The sequence below is a fragment of the Hipposideros armiger genome, unplaced genomic scaffold (assembly GCF_001890085.2).
Source record: "Hipposideros armiger isolate ML-2016 unplaced genomic scaffold, ASM189008v1 scaffold_67, whole genome shotgun sequence".
Taxonomy (NCBI): domain Eukaryota; kingdom Metazoa; phylum Chordata; class Mammalia; order Chiroptera; family Hipposideridae; genus Hipposideros; species Hipposideros armiger.
Window position 1 is genome coordinate 2,342,231 of NW_017731417.1, and position 22,075 is coordinate 2,364,305.

Consider the following 22,075-nt stretch of genomic DNA (forward strand, 5'->3'; position numbering starts at 1 on the left):
GCCAGGACTCGCCGGCTGCGGCGCCGCTGGGCCGGGGGGACCCGCTCGGGGCCCCGCCACCCGGAGCGCCCGCGCCCGTGGGCGACGGGGCCGGTGGGGCCGGTCTCTTCCCCGAGCTCCAGCCGCTGGCAGCGCGTCGCCGGAACGCTGCTGCCCCATCTGCACGCCTTACATGGCTCGAAAGTAAAAATAAAAAGAATTACGATGCAGGCGAGGCTTGCGAGGGGGAGAAGAGATGCCACTTCTCCCCAGCTAAGGCGCCCTGGCGGGACTCCCAGGGCTGTCCCCAGCCATCCTCCAGGGCCCACCTCGTGCCCCAGGAGGGAAGGCACAAAGGCGCTGCAGCCTCCGGCTCAGGTGGCCGCTCCTCCAGTCGTTTGCCGGCGCCTGTCTGCCAAGGGAGGGAGGGTGGCCATTACAGACTACAGAGCAAGAGGCCTGTCCCTAAAGGCCACGCCGGTGGGGCCTCCTCCAGCGTGTTGAGCTCAAGGCCCCGACCTACTTCTAAACCTCTAGCGAAAACAAGCTTCACCTCCTTCACATTCTGAGCTCTCAAGAACCCGACAATTTGCAGACCACCCAGCAAAGGACACAGCCACCACTCCAAGTCATCAAGCTCCAAAGAACAGCCGCCCACTGCTCAAGCCACACCAAGCAGGCTGCCTTTAGAGAGGATGAAAGGAGAGTCCAACAGGACACCCTGGTGGCGACATAAATAAAAATATGATTGCACAACACTCCCAGGTAGCCAAATCAGTAGGTTCCTCCACAGAAGAGAAGTCCAAGTCACTCCTGCCACCCCTACCTGAACTCACCTGAGCCAGTGGACAGGCCATTTTGAGCTATCTGAAAACTACAGGGGAAAAAAAACCAATAAGGTGGGGAGTGATCTCCCTCAGAAACCCCTCTAGCCTTCAGTACACTGAAACCTAGCCAAAGGTGGAGAAAAGTCCCACAGGAGTCTGAATTTTTTATTTTTTTTTTAATTTTAAAAAATAAGGAAACCCCAATCAATCTAAGAGTCATTCCCCCTCACAAAGCTTCAAGATGGTGGGTGGTAAATCTTGAGCAAGGACATTCACCACAGGCCTCCTTACTTACCAGTAACGATGGCAAATCCCAATCAGGAGATGACTCAGAGGGGGAGGCTCAGGGGCAGCCTGAGGTCAGTCAGTCCCACCCCATTAATTACTGAGCACTTGATGTGACCTACCCTAAGCCACCAAGCAAAAACTCTGAGGTAAGAGAAACAAACTAGATCATCTCTGAAGTCTAACAAAAACCAGGACAGGAGCTGGGTCTGGTGCAGGTCCCACCCCTCATCAGCATATCAGTTTAGCGTGCTCAATGTCCCATCAAAGGAACCAAAATGAGAGACCTTTGTCCTAGCACCTTACAGGCTGGGTGAGGAATAGTCCCCCTTCCATCATCAGTTACCAGCCCGCCCCTTCCCCAACCACACTTACACCATGGCTAGAAATCTCTTTACATTAAGCACAGGCGGCCTGTTCTTTTCACCCCAGCACTTTCCTTCTTCCTCGGGGTGTAAGATGAGAGGATGTGAGCTGAAGGTTACTGCACATGGAACATGTCCTTCTTAAAACTCTCCGTGCAGGCTGTTAACCTCCAGTGACTGAACCAGCCATCTTAGGTGGACAAAAACTTAAAAGATCAGCAAGCAAGTCCTGGGCCAGGGGAAGCCATAAGCAGAGGGTGGAGTATGGTGAGGTAAGCTGCTTTTATTAGCTCACCTCTCTTTTCCTTTGCGTGTGTTTTTTTTTTTATTTCTTCCATTCTCAAGCATACTTGTTCATTTCTCTCTCCCATTACAAATGTAGGAGGAGATGTGGAAAGGCAGCACCCTGAAGTGATGGACCCGCCCTGACTGATGTGGAGAGCAGAATGCACATGTCCGTCTGCCTGTCTGTCTGTCTGTCTGAAATGGGGGATCCAGACCTCTCCTAAAAGCCACAGGAAAGCTTAGCGTGGCTTTTCCACCTTATAATTCTATAGAACCCCAGCTCTGGGACATGCTCCCTGGCAAAAAGGTGCAGGGGCCAAATTCATTTAGGAACAACCTTGTTCTCAGTTCCCGTCTCGAACTTTTCAAAAAGTATCTTTGTGCCTTAGACCCTGAGAAGTCTCAAAGAAACAAGTAGAAGTGTTTAAAAACACATTTGGCAGCAGAACCTTATGTGTGCCTTAGAGCTCACTATGAGCTACACTTATTTCCTGAATGGGGACTTGATGGGACCATTCTGCAGCCTCGTCTGGATAGGGGACGGAGTGCACATAAGTATCTAGGAGCAGGAGCACCCAGATTCCAGCCCGGTCAGTCCCCAGTCAGCGTGGGACCTGAGGCTCCTCCTCTGTGGAGAGGAATGCCCCTTTTGATGTTTTGTGCTTTCGTCTCCAACATGCTTCTCTGCCCTGGAACATTAAAGCCCCTACCCATCACTGGTTATTTGGCCAATATGATTATTTATGGAATAGTTCAGAGTAAAGCCCTGTACACCAGCTCGAGGCAGTAATAACTGAATAGATGAGTAGTGAGAGGGTGTCTGCAGTAGGTGGGAAGACCTGAGGAACTGTCAAAAAGGAGGAGGAATCTGAGGCAGGCCTGGAAAGATGGGTCTCCTGATCAAAGATCCTTCAAACTGGAACATAAGAGAGAACTTGGGTCAGTCCCGTGCAGGCAGCACAGAAACTGAGAAAGCATCAGGTAGTTCCTCTCTCCACACTGTCTTTCCTACCTCTCTATATCTGCTCCCTGCAGGTTGGCTTTCTCTGCTGGCTTAGGACCACACATGGCTGCTAGCACAAAGTCCAAAGGACCTTCTGACTTTAGCACCCACCACCTTCAGACTGCCTCAGTCTTCCACTACATAGTTCAAATTCTCAGGGAAATCATCTGATTGGCTTAGCCTGAGTCAGGTGACCCCTCTCTCCTGCTCTCCCCTCCTAAGAGTTGAGAGCAAGGGGCATGGTGGAACCACCTGGTACAACAGGACTGGGGAGGGGAGGGAGATAACTTTGGATAGAGGATATCTAATAAAGATGGGTGGAAATGGGGCTCTAAACCTGAGCTTCTCTACCAGGGATACCCAGGATGCCACACCTGAGGGATCAGAATCTCCTAGGATGGGTCCCAGGCATATGCTGTTCCAGGTAGGAGAAATGAATGGCACATGTAGATATATCAGATGCGACCTGATGGATTAGAAGATGCATTCGTTCATTGAGCAAATACTTAGAACTGAGTGCCTACCAAGGGACTATGTTAGGTGCCACAGATACAAGGTTTTTGTGCTTTATGGAACACGCATATTAGTGGGTACGAATGGAAACACCATATCACAATATATCCTTGAATGCTTAGGTGAGCAGTTTATATGCACTAATTCAGAGGACAAGAGGAACCATTAAATATTTTTGGGTCCAAGAAGTTGCACTATCAGAAACATGCTTTTAAAAAGAAGAATGGCTTGCAACTAGTAGATAGATAAGTCCTGGAGACCTAATACACAGTACAGTGATTATAGACAACAAAATTGTATTATAAACATTAAACTTGCAAAGTGACTAGATCTTAATTGTTCCCAACACTCAAAAAATGGTAATTATGTGACATGATAAAGGTGTTAGCTAAGGCTACAATGGCAATCATATTGCAACATAAATAAATCGATACATTGTACTCTTTAAACTTGCACACAGTGTTGTATGTCAAGTATATTTCAATTCAGAGGAGGAGGGGGAGGGGGAGGAGGAGATCATGGATCCAGGATGAATTTTGGGAGAAGAAAAGAGAAAATGGAAGACCAAAAGCAGGCAGAACCACTCAAAAAGCATTGCAGTAACCCATACAAAGGAGAATAAAGATTATTTTTTCATGTGTTGTTTTAAAGTTAGAAAAAAATGCTAAAATATTAAAATAGTGGTTCCTTCTGAGTGGTAGTCATGGGATTTTTTTTTTGCCTGCTTCTTTCATACTTGTCTATATTTTCCAAATTTTCTACAATGAACACCTATTAGATTTATAATATCCTAATAATAAAGAGGGAGTGGTTTCTGTTAAAGCAGTAGTTCTCAAACCTGAGCGTGCCTCAGAATTACCTGGAGCGCTTATTAAAGCACAGCTTGCTGGACCCCACCCCCGAGTTTCTGATTCAGTAGGTCCAGGATGGGGCCTGAGAATTCACATCTCTCACAAGCAAGCTCCCAGGTGATGGTTGCCTCTGCTGACCCATGGACCATACTTTGAGACCCAGTGAATTACAGAAAAGTCACTGAGACTGGAAAAAAGTGAATGCACAAGAGCCTTCAAAGGAACAAGTAAGAGGATTTGTCCAATGATTGAATATGAGAAGAAAGGGAGAGACGATGGTCAAAGATAACTCCTTAATCATGGGTGACTAAGAGTCTCTTTGAGATAACATGAGACTGCTCTCTGTAATGATAAAACAAAAAAAACAAAAACAAAAAAAACCCACCTCCTTACTTCCTTCTTGTCAATGCAGCAGGAAAATGCCCCGCACCGCAACTGGAAGACCCTCACCTCTTGGTGAGTTTCAGACTTGGCCAAGCATCAACCTCTCTGGGGGTTTTCCTCTTGTGCATTCTTGGTGCCTCTGTGACAGGTTCTGAGGGTAGCCTGGGAAAGGCTTATTAGAATTTCTGCAACAGGGAATACAGCCGGGAAGTTTCCTTGAAGAGGGAAGGAAGGGTGTGTGGGGAGGGAAAATACAGCTGAACCAGTGGGGTGATGTGCATTATTATCTCAGGTGCTCTAACCAACCAAACTTGAGCTTATCAAGTCGCTGGCTGGAGGCAAAATGGAAATATAGAACCTGTCAACTCCTCTTTGAGCATAAACACAAGTGTGAGCTGATGACCCAGAATCCAGATTTAGTCAATTCATTCAGTCAACAAGGATTTATTAGGCATGTAGCCACTCTATGCCCAGTTACTGTGTGGAGGGGTCTGGGAAGGAACCAGGAGAAACCAAAGACATGGCACTTGCCCTCCAGGATTGGGGAAGACTCCGTGAGCATTTATAAAGCAACAACAAACAAACACAGCGTATGTCACGGCCAGAGGTGGTAGGGCACCGTGGTTAGCATCAGACCCTGGGACTAGGTTCATATTCTCTACCACTTACTAGCTAGGTAACCTTAGTCAAAGTACTCAGCTTCTTTCTCTCTACCTAGTTGCTTCATCTTAAAAAAAAAAAATGTGTGTGTTCGGGGTGGGATTAACAGCAATACCTACTTCATAAGGTTGTACTGAAGATTAAATAATATTTGTGAAAAACATATAACAGTGCCCTGGCACTTAGCACTATTTTTGTTAAATAAATAAATCAAAGGGGAAAATATTGACATATTTGACTGCATAACAATATAAAATTTGTGTGTAGTACCAGAGGTCATAAATCAAGTTAACCAAAAATGAAGAAATAGTTATATGAAATATATATATGAAAAAGGATTAATATTTTAAATTTATAACCCAGTTCAATGAGGGGAAAAAAAAAATCACCCTAATTACAAAAGGGCAAATTCACAAAAGGAGGAACAAAAATGGTAATATGCCCATGAAAAGATGCTCAACCTCAGTGAAAACAAAGCGATGCAAATTGCAAGTGTGATATCTCATTTCATCTATCAGATTGGCACAGACTTAAAAAGAATAACCATACCGATGTTGGTGTGGGTGTCGGGACCAGTGGGATTTGGTACAGCTATTCAAGAGCGTCATCTGACAAGATGAATTAACACTTAAAAGAGCATAGCCATTGACCCTAAATTTCCAACTTCTAGGAATTAATTCATCCTAGTTAACTTCCCCACCAGATTGCCTACCCCATGAGGCAATAAGCTCTGGGGAAGTAGGACTCATGCTTATTTTATTCAGCAGTGTACACTAGGACTTACTCCAGTGCCTGACATACACAGAAGACACTCATTATGTACTGAACAAATGCACTGAAATATGCAACAATGTACTGAGGAGAGTGTTTGCTGAGACATTGTTTAAAGTCGTGAAAACCTGGAAATTGCCGAAATCAGAGGCTAGAGGCCTATTATTGTATTCTGTGGGCCACACTGCCCCAGGTTCCCTTTGTTCCCTTCCATTTACGTTTTCCAGTCCTTTTAAGTCAAGTGTTCCCTTTTCTGAATCACTTTCACATTCTCATAGGCTGTATGTGTGAAACAATTTGCAAACATTTCATAAAGTAAGAGTTTGGGGGGGGGAGGGGTGGAAATAAATATGTTGTCAAAGCTTTTCACCAAATTGAAGCTTTTTGTCATCTTTTCAATCAGAAGGGACAAAATGATCCCCTTCTGAAAAGACCAGTGCGCCCAGCAAACAGGAGAATTGCTAAGTATAACCAACATTATACCCTACACTATGAGGTCTATTGTCTGGGTGTATAAAAGCTTTCAATTTACAGGTTTTGAGTATCAAACTTTCTCTACCAACTCTTATGTACGTTCGAAGATGAAGGGAAATACTCTTGAATTAGGAATTTGTAGGGGAGGGGGGAACATTTACTATTTCCAGATGGCTCTTCTATAACAATGTATGCTTATAAGAGACCAAATGTGGTTACATGTTATCTTTTTTGCAAATCTGATAGAAAATCTGTGCCCAGCTGAGGCACTCCACATGGCCAGAACTATTTCTGCTGCTTCTGTCTTTCCAGAGAGATCCCCTGCAGTCAGTCGGGAGCTTGCCCTAGAAGAGGCTGCCACTCTGAGCTCTTGGACTTCATTCATCTACAGTCAAGTCTCATTATTCAAGGTAGCTAGCTGTGTTCTATGAAGTCTCCACAAGCAATGAATGAGAAAATACTGAACCATTGCTCCTAGAGGAAATACACGATTAGGTTCCTAGAGCTGCTGGTCATAAGATTTTCGTTAACTGATCCAAACATAACCTTATTATCTCTGTGTTTCCTTTGAAAGACTCCTTATTTAACATGTATTGTTGATGTATTAACATTGAGCTCCTGGCCAGCGGACTACAACTCACGCCTCCTGAATGAAGCTGACCTAACACATGTCTTTTTCTCCACAAGGCATTCAGCCTTCGTGAGCTTAGAACACTAAACACCACCATAGCATTAAACTTGGGTGCCATTTCAAAGAGCAAAATCACCAACAGAAAGCACAGAACACCATGCCACGAAGTAAATAGACCATGGAAGGGACACTGACAGAAGGAGAGCTGGAACCAGCAGGCAGATCACTGCTTTCCTCAAGCTCAGCAGGGAACGTGGGCATCGGGCAACTCAAATTTTTGTCACTCTACATATGTCCACGTGACAGTGACAGCCCCATGGACATTGATCTGGGGGTTAAAATAAATTTCAGCAAGTGCGCAAATTTGCAAATATGGACTCTGCGACTAATGAAGATCAACTGTATTTAACAAACACTTAAATAGCACTTAGTACCAGACAGTTTTCTAAAGCTCTGAAAATATTCAGTCGTTTCGGCCTCACATTAACCGTGTGAGACAGATACGATTATTGTGCCAATCTTATAAATGAGGCACCTGAGGCACAGAGAGGGGTAGCCACCTGCCCAAGGTTACACAGCTGGTAAGTGATGGGGCTGGGGTTTGAATCCACACAGTCTGGCTCTAGAGTTTGGAGCCATGTTCCAGGTGGCACTCAAGGGATGCTTCAGACCAGTCCAGAGCACTTGACTTCTCATAGAACCTCGTGGGGCTCAAAGACATGAAGGCCAAGAGCAGTGGCGCTCCAGGGAGGAAAAACTGTGACCAGAAAATAAAGGAGGAGGAAGGAAAAGGGGACTTTAGAACTGAATGAAAAGGCACTACTTGCAAAAAACCAAAGTTCAACTTTTGTTTTATAATCAATATGGTCCAGTGTACTTTTCTAATAAAAAAATAAATCAAGTAGATACGGAGTGTCAAACAGATTGTAAGTTCCTTGGAGGGCAAGGCCCATACCTTATACTTTTTTCTCTGTTCACAGCACGTGGCACAGTGGTCATCAAAAAATATGGATTGCTTAACAGAAAAATAAATCGCTCCCTTTCAGCCTTCTCTCAAGCTGGTGTCGAATAACTATACAGATTTTCTTCAGAAAAGTAGAATCAACCTCTTCCTCCTGCAAAGTTTTTAAGAGCTCTTATTGTTTTCTTCTCTTCAGCGAGTACACCAAGTACCACAGTCTCCTGGGTTTCAGTGGCTAGGTCTGCCAAAGTCGTAACCGTGCCAAGAAATAACTTCTCTCATCTTTCTTTTTCAGAGGGATGTGAAAGAAAACAATTCTTCTCTTTAAGATTGTCTCTTTAAAACAAAGTAAAAGCTCCCAATTTGATGAACTCTCTGGGAAACAGCACACAGATTAAAATATTATCAACATATTTCCCTGCTGTACAAAGTTCTTTTTGGGGGGATTAGCAACTTATTCACCTTCTTAGGACAGCCAAACCTGATGTCTTTTCTCCTCTCTTGGATAGTGGATTTTACCAACATGTCCTGTCTTGAAACCCCATTGCTTCCAAAAACAGCATCTCGTGTGCCTTTAATGTTGTGATTCAGGTGCAGGCATTACTGCATGGGAGACCTCAAGCTCGGCTGGAAAGGAAGTAGCCACAGGGATTGCTGTGGGTGCAATTAACAGCACCTCAATTCTCTGTGCTCAGACATGTGACTGCCTGGCTTCAAAGATTTGGCCCCCAAACAACCAGGCATCCTTTGTAAGTTGGCATTTCTTCCACAGAGGAATACTGAGCATCTTTTCTACACGCCTCACCCAGTGCTCTACCAGCTGTCTAACAATATGGATCCCAGAAGGGGGTGCTGCCCACGTTGGTGACGGCAGCCTTTAGTGCCTGTTGCTCATAGCCAACGTCAAAGAGCTTTCAGGACAGGGGTCCAGGCGGTTGGCTGAGACACCCCAGGCAAGCATCCATGCACCAGGAGTGGCAGCAGAACCTACCTGAGGGCCAAAGTGGGCACGCCATGATGTCCTGGACTTCCAGATGGAATCCTGTCCCAGAGAGTGGATATCAAGAGCTCTCTGGAGGCTGCCCAGGCCAGGTTCAAAGGAAGGGATGAATCTCAAGACATCCATTCCAAAGAAATCCCACCTGCTGGTGGCATGTCGAGGCTCGCCTTTCCCCCTACCAGCCTCCCTGCTGGCTGTCTCTACAGGCAAGTCTCCAAGGGCATAGTGAGCAGACAGCTGCAACAGTTTGCTGTCTCTTAATGATTTAAGCTGGGAAGACATGGACATGGGAAAGAAGTAATGGTCATTCCCAATGACTTGGACCCCTGAGTCGGCTGGGATGCTGAAAGGTCATCTTGTCAACCCCTTCGTAAGAAAAATGTGGTTTCCTTGGGCCTGGAAATCTGACCTGGCCGAATTGCTCGAGTAAGCTTCTTCAGCTACACACACTCACGTCATATTGATGTTCAGGACTGTAATCATGCAAACCCACTCTGAAACACCCTTCTCCGTCCAAACTCCAGGGACATCCCCTTGCCTGCCATGCCTGCCACCCTGTGAGAGCCTGGCTCAGCCACTCAGCACGGACTCCCCAGCTTGCTGCTTTTGTATAACTTAACTATCAAACCAAACACAAAGGGCATAATACACAGCAGTTGCTGGAAAAAGCTCACTCCATCTACTTCTTTCTCTTTGGCAGACACAACTGAAAGATTTTTTTTTTTTAATCCCCAAAAAACTTCTTGGGGTGCAAAAGGCATCTGCAATGTGAGAGTCCCAGGACCAGCACAGGGATAGAAAGGAAAGGTTTCAATGGAATACAAAAGCAGCACAGACCTGAGGGGAGCAGGCTGCCCCACGACAAGGCAGCCAACTGCCAAACTGTCATTTTGTTCGGCAGCTGAACAGAAGGCTCGAGTAATGACAACCACAAAACTCATTTAAAGTCTGAAAAGGTGACTAATGAGCTCATTCATGCTGGCTATAAATTATTCACTACAACACTGATCCCACTCAAGACAAACAGTAAAGTAAACTTTAAACACAGACGACACCAGCCTTCGAGGTAGAACCAGTTATGTCTGTAAAACTTTTCACAATGAGGGGGATACTTGTCTCTCCCTCATGTATTGTCACATTCATTCTTCTGTTTACTTTCTTTTTACTGCCTTTAATCAAATTTAAGCAGACACAGCTGTTCCACATTTATTTCTCCGTTGAGTTTTTCTTTTTTCCATTAGTTATTACGAGCAATCATGATGCCCTAAAAATAGCAGCAAATTATATTCTCTAGAAATTGAAGGCTGACCTTAAAATGAAGCCCAGGTCTTCAGAAAAATATTCATAGGCACATGTTGGATGAGTGACAGATAGCACTGCACAATGGTGAGACAAAATTGCAAAGCCTTTTCCACTCTTTGAGGGGTTTGCAAATTTGCTTCCCAATTTCCTTTGGTTCTAGTGGCAACATGTTGCTTCAAAACCTGATAATACAGAACCTGCTTCCCACGGTTACGTTTTGGTTAAGATTTTCATGAACACTCACAATCTGAACAGAAAAAAAAAGGAGAAATGTCTCATTTAGGCTTTTCCGCACAGATAAAGCCAGCAGCAGGTTTGTTGAAAACCCACCACATTTGCTGCAGACAACTTTCAGTTTCCTGTTTAATATTAAATAAAGAATTTTAGCTCTTCTGTTTTCATAAACTGTGCTATTTGCTACTACTGCCACTACTGCAAGCATCCTGACTGGAGAAGCAGTCCCATCTTTTTTAAACCTTTTTTTTTTTTAATCTAGTTTCAAGACGTAGGAAGAGTTAAGAATCAAATCTAATCAATTTTCTTTTCTCTTAAAAATAGTCCCCAAATAAGTACTTACATTAGTTCTTGGTCAGATCGCTGAACATTATGTATTTTTAAACTGCTTTGAATACTTTGAAAAGGAGCCACAGAAAAGCCACAGAAAACACTCATATTCAAATACCGCCAGATGGAGGTTCTGACTAACCAAAAGTGAAAGCAGACCGGTCTGAAGCTGAGCTGTACCCTGCACACACCTCGAGATTACAAGGGTGGGGGTGGGGGGGGGAGGGGGAAAGAGGAAAAAAATGAATGGTCTTGGGCCCAGGGATCTTGCATAATATATGAGAAATAATGCATGGAAGGCAAATTAGACCAGGGCTTTCACTTCAAAGTGAGCCTGGGCCAAAGCTCTGACTCCATTTAAGGAAAATTTTCCCCGTTGTTTTTAGTTTCTTGCACATGAACTACAGGCTTGTCCAGCCTCGGCTCTTGTCTGAAATGCAAAGCAATTTTTCTTGCAAGTAGAGAAACAGGAGTCCTGCAATATTTATAGCGAAGTACTTTGCCACCTACCGACAGCAATCTGGCTGGCCTTCGCCTGCTTAGCATGCTTTTTTAACCACGCGTCTGTATCTAGTAAGAAGCCATCCCTTCTTTCAGTCCTCGGTGCAAGAGTTCTTGCAGTTTTGTTGTGTTTTAAACCAAACTACATGTAAAAACCCAGTTCCAGCCAAAGACATGGAAAGGTCTACCTACAATGGCATGCCATTGAAGTCTCGGCTGCTCTGCACCTCTCCCTTAGCTGGGTTCCTGTCACCTCTCTGTGGAAGGGTGTGGACACAGTACTGCTTTGAAACTAAGCAACACGTGGGTCCTTCCCTGGTAACATGTCTGGCAGACAGAGGTTCGCCGCTCCCTTCATTGGTGGGAAACCTGACTTGTCCAGAGACGGTCCTAAAAGCACCCTATTTCTCATTTTCCTAAGGAGGGTCAAAGGTAATGGCTGGGGTGCTGTCATCCTCTTTTACAGATGAGGACACTAACTAAGGCTTGGAGAAATTAAGTCATTTGCCAGTAGTCAACAATTGGTTGCTCGTAAAGGTGAAACGGAAAGTTAAGACCTCATATCTCTATGGCCTGCAGAGCCCACCCTCTGACCCACTACATTCTCCTACTTACTTATACTATCCAAGATGCAATTTCCAAGATTTCCAATTTCCAAGGAGTGTAACTTGCTGCTTATAATCTACTTCTTGGGCTTCTTTGTCACAGTTTTGGGGGTTTGTTTGATTTGGTGTTTGCGTAGCACTTTTCAAATGGGCCACAAACCTTAGAGACAGGCTATGCCCCCCCCCCCATTCTCACAGGCTTAGCTCCCTATGCTCACACAGAAATGGACACCATATAAATATGGACAAACATATTTATAAAATACCAAAAAAACCCAGGGCAAAGGTCACACACCAGCACTCTGCTCCTATCTGAATAGTGAAACACAAAGGTTTTGGGGGGTGGAATCCTCATGATAGTGAACAACTCCAGAAGCCAGGATCGCAACTCCCAATCTGTCCCCATCTCCCATTTGAATAGTCCCTCAGCAGGAATAGGCAGCTCTGAATGCGCCCACAGAGCAATCTACGCTTTCTCCAATCCCTACCTCCACTCTCCCCTAATCCCACAAATGAACCTTTTTTTCAATATCCTACAGTCACAGGGATAAAGATCTGATGGTTTTTCTTCAAGCTAATACTTCCAAATCTCAAACATTTGACTAGAAACCATTTTCAAACTGTTTCTCTGACACTTTACAGTTAGGTGGATATTGTCTCCCAGTTTAGAAACGCCATTGACCACCACCCTAGAACTATTTCCCAAAAGCTTTATTACAGAGAGTTAGGTCAAGGTACAGATTAACCCTGGCCAACTCTATAAATACGTTAAAAAATTAGCCAGCCACGGGGGCCGGCAGAGTAGCTCAGTTGGTTAAGAACACGAGCTCTGAGCAACAGGGTCACCAGTTCAATTCCCACATGGGCCAGTGAGCTGCGCCCAAGCTGAGCTGCCACTGAGCTGCCAACCATGTGCTCCTAACAACAAGGTTGCCGGTTCGATTCCCACATGGGATGGTGGCTACGCCCACCCACAACTAAGATTGAACATGGCACCTTGAGCTGAGCAGCCATAAGCTACAGATGGGCGGCTGGATGGCGACTGGACTTTGGAGCTGAGCTAGCTACACCCTCTGCAACTAAGATTGAAGGACAACAACTTGGCTGTTCCCCTTCCCCAATTCCCCAATAAAATCTTTAAAATAAAATAAAATAATTAGCCAGCCACAATGAAAATATACTGACTGTACCACTAATCCAATTAACTTTCCCCATATACCCTGGACAGGAGGGTAAAACTCCCCTACTAAGCAGCCCCATGCCCCAGAGGCCCTCCAGAGCCTGTGCACTGGAGATAGAGGGATGACATGCTCCCATAGCTCATTGCCACCTCTAGCACCCATGTCATCTTCACGTCCATGGCACTCCCCAACTGACTTTGGTACCAAAGCCGAAGAGTTTGTTCCTCACAAACCACCCCCCTCAGGTGCTTCCTTGAAAGCTTTCCTGGTGCTGCTACTGGAAATTCCTCTCAAGACGAGCCAAGGACTCCATATAAAGCGGAGGAAGGAGAAGGCTGAGGTCTGTGGTTTCATTCTCGAGAAACCCTCAGCTATCCAAAGGGATCTGATTCCACTGCCGTTTAGAGGCTCGCTCTGGCCTTTGCCAATTCCGGCTCCCTCTGAAACCAGATCAAACCTCTTGGCTTCTTGGTGACACCGGCATCATAGCAGAGCCTCGAAGGGTTATGGTAAGAAAAACAAACCCTGCCCAGACCTTCCGGGCCTCCTGTGAATGAACCAAGTTCCACTGGCTGTGCAGCCAACGTGCTTACCAAGTCAGAGCAGGTTTTACATGCCTTTTCTCGGGCTCCTCCCTCATATCCTCCACTGCTCCTTCTTCTAGATCAAAATCTGTACCTCGGTGGGTAGGAAGAAAGGCACTATGGCTGACTGGCCTGACTTATCATTCAATCTTAAACAGAGCGATCTGTTTACTAACTACATTCTTGGCTTGACAGCACTGGCCAGCAAAGGTTTGTGTCTTCATTACAAAAACCAATTAATGTAAAAAGAAAATAAAATCTTCAAGGTTACCCCTAGGAAGGACTTCACTAATGATGTTGGGCAAGCCCCTAATTTAATGAGGCAACTGAGGCCCAGGGAAGTGAAATGACAGGGCCACGTGTCAGAATGCAGCTTGGTAGTTTCCTCTCTAGCATCTATTCTTCTCCTCTTCCTTCCCAACAGCGCCCCAAATTTCCCAGCCTTGTGGTTTGGGTGGGACTGACCCCATCATCAGCTACAGAGGCACTGGACTGGTGCCCAAGAACGGGGCAGGTCCCGCCAGGACTCAGGGCAGCAGCCAACCACACACGTCCTCTGTTGTTTAGACACTGAGCTGGTTTTTCTGTCATTTGCAACCCAAAGCATCCCAACAGATACCCACGCAGAGTTACTGGCAGATCCAACTTCTTGACTGCCTGTCCAAGGATATTTCTGCTATAGTAGTCTTTAACATTATAAAACAGAGAAAACCATATTTCGACAAATTTAGTGACTGGACTTGATAAGAATAAAAAGATTTGGGAGAAAAATGTGAAATTAAATATTATCACTGAGCACTTGAAAAGTATGGCTTCATGTGTAAATGTGGCCCTATTAATAGGATATTATTGATGAATGGAGAATTCACGAATGGAGATGAACTGTAGAGAACTCATGGCTAATGGGGGAAGGACAAGTCTATTTTAGAACTTGAGACAAATTGTGATTCCCTCTTAGGTCTCCAAGTTTGAACAGCAGCTGGGCCCATTCCAACCTCCTGGAGGGACAATGTCTTGGCTTTATATCCCCAAGTGCCTCACCCCAGATTGGGTGCTGATGGCAAGGTGATGACAGTCATAATGGCTAATTTTACAGAGCACACTGTAGTCTTAAAAAAGAAAGAAAGAAACAAACAAACAAACAACAGGCCCAAGGTGGAGTCACTAGCCCCCAGGTCAGTAAACCAAGACTTATTTGAAGTTTCAGTCCCTCCCAGGAATGTGACAAACCAGTCAGGATTTTCCTGATCACCACTAGTGTGGTCATCAGCCTGGTAAGACCCCTACCTTCTCCCAATGAAAGGCGCCAGTGCCTGAACAATCTTTTCTTTTGCCAGTAACTTTTCTTTTCCCACCCAGTTTCTACCTAGAAAAACCTTTCATCTTGTACAACTTTTGGAAGCTCCTTTCTAGTTGCTAGATGGGGTGCTGCCCAATTGAAGAATCGTTTAATAAAGCCAATGAGATTTTCAAATGCACTCAGTGGAATTTTGTTCTTTAATAGTAGCTGTTACTACCTGAAGAAATTGAGCTGTATTTTATCTGCTTTATGTCATCAAACGTTCCCAATGATCAATGTGAGGTAGGTTGATCAAAATAGACAGTCAACAAATGCTACTGAATGAGTGAATGACTGTTGCACAAATTTGACTAATTTAAGATTATATTTAGTGTCAGTGAGAATATATTCCTTAGTAATTCTAAAAGTATAAAATTAGAAAGGTGAGTGTCAATAAGTATAATGAAATATGATCTAGTTAACATTTATTGAGTACTCATGGGAGAACTTACCATGAAATACTGAAGTTTAAACCTCAGCACCCCTCACTCACACAGGCCCCTTCCACATCCCTGGGAAGGACCCCAAACATGTATTCAATGAGCATCTTCAGTATTTTAAAATTAGTCAATGCACAGAAAACCTTAAAATGCCCTGAAACCTGATAGCTCATATATGAAAGAAACTTGAGAAAACTTACCCAAATTTTACAATAATCCTAAAAACTTACATGACATTATCAATAACCAGTTGGGAAGCTATAAAACTTCTTTTTTTCTAAACTATCAATAATCAAAAAACAAATCTCAATCAACCATGCTAGAAGAATGAGTGGATTATCTTGCTATTCTCTCGAGAGAAAATGGCATTCTAAAATGACTATCATGAAAAAAATGATCAAAGACTACATAGCCCCAAAATGTAGGGCAAAAAATGTAACACAGGCATACATGAGACAGCCAATTAAGGACGTTAGGTAATTTTTTTGGGATTTTGTGATGTTTGGGATGTCAGCTTTTTAATCATATACTTTCTGTGTTTTCTTTCATTTGAAATAAATGCTTACTCTTATACCTGGTTTTATATTTACAATTTTATATCCCCCCAAAACTGAACAGGCTTCAGGCCATATGAAGCCTGCATCCACACCATGCATGCCTACTGTATGCCAAGCTCCTGGCTTTTCACGGACCAACAGCAATTTGAGGCAGTTACTATTATCCCCATTGTACAGATGAGGAACCTGGGCTAAAACAGCCTACCAAAGGTTACCCAGCTAATAAGTGGCAGAGCTGGAACTAACTAAACCCAGCAGATGCAAAGGGCTCCTAGCCAGGGTACCATCCTGCTTTACCAGTTCTGCTTTTTGGCCTGCCCATCCCACAAGGCAAGAAAAGGAAGGGCTCTGATGTAGGTGTGCCTTCCTGGTCTCTGGCTGCTGCAGCAGCTTCCAAATCAAGTTTGGGGAAAAGGGGCTTCTCAAACCCGGGGAGCAGAGAGAGCCTTATTTTACTTCATGCAGAGCTGAGGGTTCAACCCTTGTCAATGGGCAACAGTGGGACTCTGCAGTGGGTCACCTTTCCGGCCACAGCTTCTTAGTCAGTGACCAGCCTTTTCTTTTGATGTTATTTATGGTTCAGGTGACACTGATTAGGCTGCAGTATGACAGATATCATAGTGACAGTGGGTCCACATGTCAAAGCCTCGGTGGGCGCTGACGGCTTTAGGGAGGAACACACAGAGAGGACCAGGCACTGGTCTGACTACAGAAAAGGCAGCCCTGGATCAAGAGTGAGAATAGGTGAACGGCCAGCTCCCCTTCCTCTCCGACAGGGTCCCTCCCCAGGGTCTCACCCCAGCCTGGGGCCAGGCCTCCCCTCTGAGTTCAGAACACCCGTGTTGTCCAGACAATGGCACAGTGCTTTGTGTCTGATGAACTCCTCACTGACTCAGTTTTGTGTCTGATGAGCTGGGTCCCTCCTCGGAGGCCCTCCTCCCCAACTACCAAAACCCTCTGGGAACTGTCCTCCCTGTTCACAGGACTGGACCTTCTATTTTTTCATCCCCCTCATTTTATGTTAAAACGATGAAACCGCGAGGCAGTATGTGACTTACCTTCTTGAAGCAGAGAGCAGCTCAGCCAAGAGGAGCCCAGGGAACCAGAGGAACTCAAGGCCTTTGACTTCACCATGAAACAGTGTCCTGGGGAATACCAGTGCTCTGACTCACCCTCACAGCCTCAGATCTGCCCTACACATCCCACCAACTATAAACCGAAAGGGCCCCCTTTCAGCAAGATTAGGGCATAGATATGCAAAATTCCAGAGAGACCGCCCAGTTCCCACCCAAAGGGTGGATTGTGTTAACATAACTAAAGGACTAAAGCATCCTCCAGAAGTGGGCTGGGGGAAGAGGGTTGGGTGGTATGCATGTGGCAGGGGGTCAGAGTACTGAAGGCTCCTACAAATTCCACCAAGGTGAAATCTCTTCCAAGGCCCGCCCAGCACACTGGCAGCAGAAACCTTGGCCTTGAGGTTGGCGGATCTCAGGAACAACAGTATATAGTTACACAGAGGGCTGTGACCACTTGACTTTGCCAATGGCACTCAACCTTCCCTTCCTTATTCCCAAGCTTACCAAACCACAGCCAGGCAGTAATATTTCTCACTGTAAATTAATACATGGGCTTTTTGATTTGTTACATCCATCCCGTGAGATTAGTTCACAGGTGCACCCTTGCAGAACAGGTCTGCCCTTCTGGGCTGAAGTCAGTCCATGGACGTGACATCACACAGAGAGCTCTTCACCTCACCCAATACTGCTGTTGGCCATAAAGACCCACTGGGACACCCCTATCTTCTGAGCCAGCTGAACAGCAGAGTCCTGATGGTGAGCGTTGGAAACCTTTGCAGAATAAGAGATGGACTGAGGGACCGATCGGTCTGCTCTGGAAAGCAGTGAATCGATGAGCAAGAATACACTCATACTTTTGACTGTCATGACATCCATTTAAAGGATGAGAGGCTGGACAGCGGGACTGTTAACACCACAGCCTGTGTGCAGTCCTGGTCAAGCTGTGAGGGTCTGGGCAAGCTGTCAGACTTCTTGGTGCCTTGCTGTCCTCACCTGTAAAATGGGGATATAAGACTGCCTATATCACGGGTCTCCTAGGACAATTAAACACATTGAAATATGTAAAGTACTTACAGGGATGCAAGGCATAGGGCAAATGCTATATAGGTGCTTACTATTATTATATAAAATATATAGGATTTCTAATAGAACAAGAGTTAAGAGCCAACTTAAAGAACTATTTACTCATTATTCACATTAATGCCTAAAACTGGTCCGTTTGCTCCTAAGCAAAACGATGAAAGCTTGCCTTCTTTTCTTTTTTTTTCATACAATAGTTTAAACTATCAAGAAACCGCTGAATCTTTCCTGGAATTAATTAGGATTTCCTGATATTTTCCACAACTCCTTGAAGGCCTCTGAAAAACGCTTCTGTTCTTGGTCCTAGATCTCACGCTATCTTTGTTGAAAGGGCAAACTGCGCTCACTCTCAGGACAGGGGATTAGAATAAACGTGCCTGACCTTAATGACAAGACCCTCAAATTCCAGCCCGCTTTGGTTGAAGAATGTGCTAGTTCCTGGGGGAGTGGGAGGGGATGAGCACATAAACAGTTTGTAGATGTTTTCTTTTCAAACCTACCTGGTCCTCTGAGGGCACAGGTCTCATCCTCTCCTGTAACCCTTCCCGACGATGCACAGATGCAGCCTCTATCTACACAGACGCATCACACCACTCCTAGCCCTCTGCCACCAGTGAAAACTGCTGTGGGTGATGAGACGACCAGGAAGCTCAAGCTCGTTGTAACACATTTGTCGTAATTCTGACTTTTCTCAGGGTCCACATTCAGAAGTGAGAAATGGGACAGAAGCCTGCGGATTGTGGCTGGTAGACTTTGGCCCTGATAGAACGTTCTGGCTGTGGGAGGTGACAATGCAACAGCCCAGGCTGCTTAGTTCCTGAAAGCTCCACAGTTTCCCTCGAGACTAATACTCACATTGATGGATGACTGGCTTTCCACTATGGGTTACACAGTCTACTGCTCAAACATCCACAACTTCCCAATTTTATCCTACTAGCCAGTCTTCCCAGCCACGGACACAATTTACACATGAGCCTATACCCAACTGCAGGGCCTGCTCAGTATTCAAATAAGAAAAATTTTATGGCTACTTTAACTTTCCAACCCATCATTGGAAAGAGAGAGACGAAAGCCTTCTATAGCAGGGGGCCAGCAAACTACAGCCTACAAGCCAAACTCAGCCAACTGCCCGTTTTTGTCAATAAACTTTTATTGGCATACAGCTACACCCATTCGTCTATGGATTGCCTATGGCTACTTTCTAGCTATAGAGAATGAAGCAAACAGTGGCAAAGAAACCATCACAGCCTGCAAAGCCTAAAATATTTATTATCTGAGCCTTCAAAGTAAGGAAGAGGGGATGACAAAAGCCACCGGAATATTTACGGAAGTTCCTGCTGGCCTATGACTCATGGTTTAAAAAGGACAGTCACCTAATAAGTTAGCAGGAGGAAGCTTGGGTTCAAGTGCTCTTCCTACCAACAGGCTCAGCTCTGTGAGGTCATGCCAGTATTTTCACCTCTCTGCTTCCATTTCATTCATAAAATAGGATTAGTCATGAGTAGCAAATGCATGACAAATAATTAGCTAATACCCCAACATGCGCATTTTGAATAAGAGACAGGAAGAATTGGCTATTTGTTTTCTGAAGGGTAAGAGGTCCTGTCTTTGGTATAGAAGGGCTGGGACAGGAAGCACTCCATTTTTAGCCAGCCTTATGGTACATATTGTTTTCATTTAGTGCTTATCAAGCCCCTGTGATATGCAATGCACTGAGCTAGTCACAGCCTCACAAGACAGGGGACTCCAACTGAAGATAGCAATGTGATAAGAGAAAGCCAGTTCACTCCAGGCTGGGATAGTAAAAAAATGTTGGGTTTTTTTTTAAAGGAAATATATGAAGAGTGCCCAAAAGAATGGGTAGGACTTCAGAAAAAAGAAAAGGGGGGGGGGAGAACATTCCACTTTGTTCTTTACTGCAGGGGAGCAGTGAAACAAATGCTCAGCATAAGAAAGACCAAGGAGATATTCAGAGAACCATGGACTAGATCCACTCATCTGAACAAAAGGGTCACTCGTGGGAATAACAAAAACGATGGCTGGAAAGGTAAAGTTGGAGCCATATTAAAAAGGGATCTGGGGGCGGCTGGTTAGCTCAAGTCGGGTAGAACACAGGTTCATAGCACCAAGGTTGCCGGTTAGATTCCCACATGAGGCAAGGAGCTGAGCCCTTCACAACTATTGGGTTGTCGGAAAAGTCATGATGTATTTTGTCTATGTTTTTCAAAGATCATTTATTTACATAAAGAACAAAGATCAATCAATGGTATAGTGCCCGTTTTGTTTGATAACCTTTTGCCATCTTTCAGTGAGCTTCAAAATTCCTCATTCATAGAAGGACCTGTCTTTATTTGCGAAAAACTGAACAAGGTGCTGATTTACAGACTCATCTGAATTGAACGTTATACCACACAAGGAGTTTTAAAGAGAGCAAAACAAGTGGAAGTCTGACAGTGCAAGGTCAGGCGAGTATGGTGACCAAGCTCCAATAATTTTTGACCACTTGTGTGTGGTCTCCCGTTGTCATGATGGAACACAACTCCTTTACAATTAACAAGCTCTGGACGTTTCTGGATGATGGATTCGTTCAAACTGTCCAATTGCCGACAGTACACATTCGAATTGATTGCTTGGTTCCTTGGTAGGAGCTCGGAAAACACGACACCTTTAAAATCCCACTACACTGAGAGCATAACCTTCCTCTGATGAATGTCTGCTTTCGCTGTCGTTTGAGGCAAATCATCACATAGGGACCAGGACCAAGACCGTTTGCACACCACATTGTAAACAATCCACTTCTCATCAGTTGCTTCAAAAAAAGGACCGTTTTCCTCACGTTTAATGAGCATATTGCAGCTGTTTATACGCACCATCAAATGAACTTTTGAGTTCATGCGGAGCCCAAATATCGAGCTTGTTTATGTATCCCAGCTTCTTCAGGTGGTCGTGAATCCTTGAATGGTGGATGTTCAATGTTTCTGCAATCTCTCATGTCTTGTAACATGGGTTTGACTTGATCAATGCCTTTATTTTGTCGTCATCAACCTCAGTGGGCCTCCCTGACCGAGGAGAGTTGTTGAGATCAAAATCACCAGTAAGGAATTTCGTGAACCACCGTTGGCACTGATGTTCTTGTAGAGCATTGTCACAGTAAACTTTATGCAACTTTTCACAAGCTTGACGTGCGTTCTTCCCTTTATGGAAGTAAAACAGTAAAATATGGCAAAAATGCAGTTTGGTCTTCCATCTTCAGCTTGTTGTAAAATTTCCAAAACTCAACAAAACCGCTCAATTTTTTTTTTAGAATGAAGCTAGAACTGACAGCTGTCAAATTACATAGCAATAACATTGATGCAAATGATTCTAGTACTTCCAAAAATGAACTAGTGCCATCTGTTGCAAACATGCGCCATGACTTTTCCGATAATCCAATCAATTGAAACAACTACTTGACTTGGAGCTGATGGGTCTTGGAAAAACACACTGTTGCCCAATAAAAAAATAAATAAATAAGGGATCTGAATCCTAAACCCACAAATTTAGATTTTATCTTAGACAAAAGGAGTCACTGAAGGTTCTAGGGAATTTAAGACATGACATCACGAAAGTGGCATTTTAGAAAGGTTAGTCTGGTCATGGTATAGAAGATGAATCAGAAGAAACTAAACTACAGAGGAATTGCAATTGAAACACAGGAACTACTACCTATCATATTGGAACAGTCTTTTGATGGGTAAAAGAAACCATTCCTATCCTCATTTTAACTTAAATTTTCCTACCTGTGTGTCCTTGGTTATCTCCTATAGGTCTTATAATCTTTTAATGCTTGCTAAATAAGCAAAGCTGGAAACAAGCAA

At 44.5% G+C, this 22,075-nt stretch overlaps 1 protein-coding gene and 1 long non-coding RNA gene across 5 annotated transcripts in view; one reads left to right on the top strand and one right to left on the bottom strand.

Annotated features, from left to right (window-relative positions):
- LOC109382663 (uncharacterized) overlaps positions 1–3,868 on the top strand; it is a 5,098-nt gene extending 1,230 nt beyond the window's left edge. For both annotated transcript variants that reach the window (XR_002123961.1, XR_002123962.1), the window contains exons 2-3: positions 1,616–1,728; positions 1,839–3,868. This is a non-coding gene — a long non-coding RNA (uncharacterized LOC109382663). The remainder of the gene's footprint in view (positions 1–1,615; positions 1,729–1,838) is intronic.
- The window catches only part of FOXN3 (forkhead box N3), a 383,907-nt gene that overhangs the window by 233,539 nt on the left and 128,293 nt on the right, over positions 1–22,075 (bottom strand). The gene's annotated exons all lie outside the window — the stretch shown is intronic.